A 5,562-nucleotide genomic window follows, 5' to 3' on the forward strand; every position below is an offset into this window, starting at 1 on the left:
TGGTTAGCCTATCTGTAAATGTATTGCTCGCATAATCACAACCGTGTCTCCAGTATTTTGATATTTATGATGATCGATGCACATTTTTAAGTTTTGGTAACCATTCATCGTGTATTAAATAACAAATTGAACAAAGTTTGTATTTTATAAAATTGGTACACAAAACAGGCAACGAAGCACTTGGGATCAGCTAGTATAGTATAGTTTAATAAGCTGTGTTCAAAATGTCATAATTTAAGGTACTGCAAGATTCTATATGGTAGGTATATTACCTAATATAACTGTATTATACAAATAATAAATTAAATATGTACCATATTATGTATTTATTTTTTATGAGTAAAATTAATGTTATACAGTTTAATTCATTTAATAATATTAGGATAGTCATTTAAAATTTAATAATACACAATTCTTAATAAAAATAATAATATAATATATATTACCGATTTTTAACAATAATATTAAGAAATTAATTGTATTTTTACATTATGAGAATGATCGTCAGATGCACAGACATTTAAAACATTATGTGTACTGACTATTAATTATTTCCCTTTTATTTTACCTTTTTAAATTATTATCATATTATTACTTACACTAGGTGTATATTACTTACCTAACTACCGTTAGGTGTAAACCTCATATACTAAACAACAACACATGGTAATAACACATAAAAGATAATTTAAGTTATAAACAAATGTAATATCCTTATATATAAAAATGATTGTACATTTTGAATACATTTTATAACTCAAGATCCACAGAACCGCTTTCGATGAAATGTTTAGGGCATATAAGGATTGATATGTAGATGGTTTTTGTGAAATTTGTACGCTGTGCGATAAGTGGTTCCGGAGTTAAGAAATTAATTGTATTTTTACATTATGAGAATGATCGTCAGATGCACGGACATTTAAAACATTATGTGTACTGATTATTAATTATTTCCCTATTATTTTACCTTTTAAAATGATGATCATAACAGTTTTACTTTAAATCGAAGGGTGGAAATGCAAAAGGTGGTATTGCCAAAAACCAAAATGTTCACAAATCAAGGAAAACTGTAACACATTTTCTGACGACTATATAAACATTCAGAATAAGTTTATTTATATGTAAAAAATAAAAACTAAACGATTGACAGTGTTAAAATAAATCTACCTAAATTGTAAACATTGTTTTTAATGCTTTAAAAATTTCGTGTCAGACCAAAACGTGGTATTGCAGGTTTTGAAAAGGCAATGGCAATATCACGTTTTAAAGTTGTTCCTATTTCTGTTGATACAAAACGCATTATTTCCTGCAATACCACGTTTTGAAGAAAAATGCAATATTGGCAATACCACGTTGTGCAATGATATCAAGTAGGTATGCTCCAATACTAATAACATGGGCAATAAAACTTTTTGACTTGAACATGATTGAATATGTAATACCACGTTTTGCATTGACAATAAATGTGGCAATATCACATTATGCATTGAACATCAGTTTTACAATCGATTTTATTCACAAAAGTAATCGATATAATTTAATTCTGACTGCAAAATCGAATTCCTCACAATTTATTCCATAAGAATCGATGGTTAACTCGATTTTCAAAATTATGGCAAGACCATGTATTGCATTTGCACCCTTCAATTTCACTAATAAATAATACTTCTGTTTAAAAAAAATAAAATAAGATAATACAATGAAAATAATTGCAGAAAAAGGGTTAATATAGGCAATTTTATATACAGTTCTGAACAATTCTTCCTGACTGAGAAGATCTATTCCTGTTTAAGGGGCTTTGTGACTACTGCATTCTAAGGAACATTTTATAGGCAACTTCATATTTATCCAGCTGTCGACCATGCCATTGTGTTACTTATAACCTATTAGTTACAAATATTATAATCATTAATGTGAGCATGGGTGCAACTAGACCAATAATTTTGGACAATTCATAATGAGTTTCCAGACCTCCAGACCAATATAAATAATTTTATTTATTTGAAATATTATTTTATTCATAAATATTAACAATAATTTATTTTGCTTTTATATTTATGCATTATATTTTAATTTATTTACTCTGGCCATTTGAACTAGAAATAGAACTACCTTTTTAAAAATGGATATGTTCCGTGAAGTGTAAGTCACATCCACAAAGCAACAACACATGGAAAGAACACCTGAAGATAATATAAGTTATAAATAAATGTAATATTATATATAAAATGAACAATTTAGATTAACGTATACAAATAATTAATGTTTTGTTTCTAAAAACAAATATAATTGATATCTGTATATTAACATCATATATATTAATTAGGTATGTGATTTGTCAAAATGACAGTGAATAAAGAAAACTAATAATTTCAATGTAATTCCTTGAATTTAATAAATTAAAATAATAATATAAAGGTGGGCATGTGGGTAACGCTTTGCTATACATTACGTGTCCTGTGGGTGGTGGGTGGTGGCTAAGTATTATGGATGTGTGAAATTAAATTTAATGATATAAAATTATTATATACAAAAAAACAATTCTGAGCGAAGAACCAAAGACTGTCAGCCTATAATATTACAATATATTTACCTATATTTTATGGTATTGCTGTTGAAGCAATTTTTTCTACTTTTAGTAAAACAGTAGATTGAATTAATATTTACCAAAAACATTTCATTTGATATACTTTAAAAGCTTTAAGTAGGTACAGTATGAAATACTAATGAAAATCCTAGTCAACTGTTAACCCTTGACTATTGAACATTTTATACATTTTTGAATACAAAAAAAAAACCTATTAAATGCATCCCACTAGATTCACTTTCCATTCAGAAAAGATACTGAAGTCCAAACAAGTTTTGTGTTTCTTTGAAATTTGGATAATATGTTGGTACCCTCTGTTCTTAAAATTGGATTCTTGCTCAGCAAATTTGTATTTCCTAAAAATAAAAAATTTGTTAAAAATATGTCAGTGCATCATTTGTGTTCTCTTTTTAAACTATGAGCAACATGTAAATGTGAGTAGAGTTAATCCAATTTTGTACTGTTAGCTTTAATATTTGAGTGACGAGACATAATAATATAATCAAACTTAAAGCAAAAATATTGTCTAAAGAACCTTATAGAGAAACACTAAGCATTTATTTATATTTTACTTTTAAAGCAAGCTAAGTAAGTAAACTTCATCAACATCAAAAAATAATAATTTACATTCTAATAATCCATTAATGTACTAATGTACTTTTCAAATTGGCCATTGGTTAGTTGAAGTACATTAGACATTTCAGAGTATTTCAATGTATCACATTTAAATTGATGCATTGCACCAAATATGTTTTTTTTTAAATAATTCAATTTTAACTCGCCTAATGATACAACAAATTGATAGTTTTTAATAAATAATAAGAATTTAATAATAAATAAACAAAACATACCCCAAAATTGGTGATGAAGCCATGTTAACTTCCGACTATTAAAACTTTTTTTTGTAGAACAATTCAAACTAATAAAAATAAACCTGGTTATGTTAGCAAATATTATAAATATACTGTATAAATTGTAAATATTTACATTATATGCACAAAGTTTCAGTGGTTCAGGAAGAACAAATGATGAGGTAGCTGTTAATTCTGAAGGCCATGCTATAGCTTGCAAGACATACTCAGAAAAAGATATATTTAAATCATCAACAGCAGTACCAAGTTCACTAATAAATTGTGAATTTAGTCCATCAAATACTTTGATATAAAGTAACATTTGATGTAAGGTACTTGTAAACTCGTAATCCCAATCTTTTTAATAACAAATATTTTAATTAATACAAACAAATTTTAAAACATTTGATTAATTTACTTTTAAATTGTTTATCAATCCTTCTTCTAGGTCTATGGAATGGCTTAGTAGTAATCGATGGGCCACTGTCTTTGATAGATGCTCTGGAAAACATCTTAATTAACTACATACTTAAATACTTTAATAGACTAAAATAAATTGTTTTTAACAATTTGATAAAAAAATGTGTTTTATACGATTTGTTCAATAACATAAATATTTTGGAGTCTTTGACGATTGATTTAGTTTACGATTACTTAAAATGCTTTATTAAAAGGTTCATTGAACTCAAAATTATTTTTCAAACTTTTCTTGTAACATTAATTCTTTGTATATTACATATAATTGCAATAATTCGTCAATGAAATGCTTGAATATCTCCATAAAAAGATTTATGTAAATTGTATTTAATATTTGAAAATAATTATTTAACTCATACTCGTTTTGGATAAAAATTGCTTAAATATGCTATTCTCTCCGTATTTTTCAATGTATTATCTAAAACTTTTGGCTAATAAAACCAATCCATGATTAGCGTTGAATAAAATTTCATAAGTGGACGGCATGTCATAAAATTTGCATTACATAAACATAGTTTTAACGCTCCGTGTATTAAATTGAAATTATCAATAACAATTTGTTGATAATATATTAAGCTAACTTCGGTATGAGTACTAAGAAATAAAATATAGACTATAATTTTTGTCATTGAAAACTTACATCTCAGGAAATATCACAGGTTCCTCAAAATAAACGTTATTAAACTAAGAAAAAAAAACTGTTATAATTCAAGACATACTTTATGAATGCTTCTAATTCTAATTTAAATGACAAATAAATATAAATACTTACTTCAAATGGACAATCGTTGGATGCCTGGGCTTCTAAAAATGTGTTAATAACAGCAACAATGATACCCGGAGTTGTGGTATTGTGGTTATTGATATGTTACGTTGTAGTTTGTTTATCTCATCAATTAATAATTTGGGTAGACTGTCTTTCAATCGTAAGAACATATTACGCTTATATTACCCATACATCCCAGATCTCTGATCTCCATCTGCCTGGGTGAAGCTGGTGAAATGTGGCCATACAAATGCTTTGCCTCAGACAGTTTACGTTTCTTATCATTTGATTTTATTGTAGTTGCTAAGAATGCATTTATAATATGTTTTACATACTTCAATATGTAATCTTGGTTAAAAAAAAATACTTACTGATACTCTAGTAATCTAGGTTTATTCTAATTTTGCAATACTTCTGCCAATTTCCATGATAATTTTCCAATAGATTTGCAGTATTTTCGGTTTGAACAATACTCAATAGTCAAAGTACCCGTTCCTTTAGTAACAACTTTGTTGAATTATAAAGTTTCTGACTGTGTGAATCATCAAAAATATCGAAACATTTGTTCAATGCGGCTCTTGATATATTGTCCATTATTATTATTTTCTTTACAGTTCCTTGCACAAATGTCCAACATTCCTCATGTTTGTTGTTTTATGTGCCATACTTTTAAACAACTAGTGAAAAAAAATAAAATTAATTAAAACAATTTGTAAGTTCAATATATTTTTAAGAAATATAAATTGATTGGACCATATATGAAATTAAAAATTTCACTTATTTCAGACTTTGGTAATTAAACAATAAAAATCCCAATAAAAACTTTTTAAGTATTTAGTACCAACTATTTAGAATGTTAAGAACCTACTGATAAGTAGTAA

At 26.6% G+C, this 5,562-nt stretch overlaps 1 long non-coding RNA gene across 1 annotated transcript; it reads right to left on the reverse strand.

The window, feature by feature from the left end:
• Window positions 1–3,862: 3,862 nt before the first annotated feature.
• On the reverse strand, window positions 3,863–5,333 carry LOC115033346. Its single transcript, XR_003838665.1, has 3 exons — window positions 5,053–5,333; window positions 4,688–4,984; window positions 3,863–3,939 (listed from the first exon to the last, which is right to left on the reverse strand). It is a non-coding gene; the product is annotated as an uncharacterized LOC115033346 (long non-coding RNA).
• Window positions 5,334–5,562: the final 229 nt, after the last annotated feature.

The sequence above is a fragment of the Acyrthosiphon pisum genome, chromosome X, assembly GCF_005508785.2.
Source record: "Acyrthosiphon pisum isolate AL4f chromosome X, pea_aphid_22Mar2018_4r6ur, whole genome shotgun sequence".
NCBI lineage: Eukaryota > Metazoa > Arthropoda > Insecta > Hemiptera > Aphididae > Acyrthosiphon > Acyrthosiphon pisum.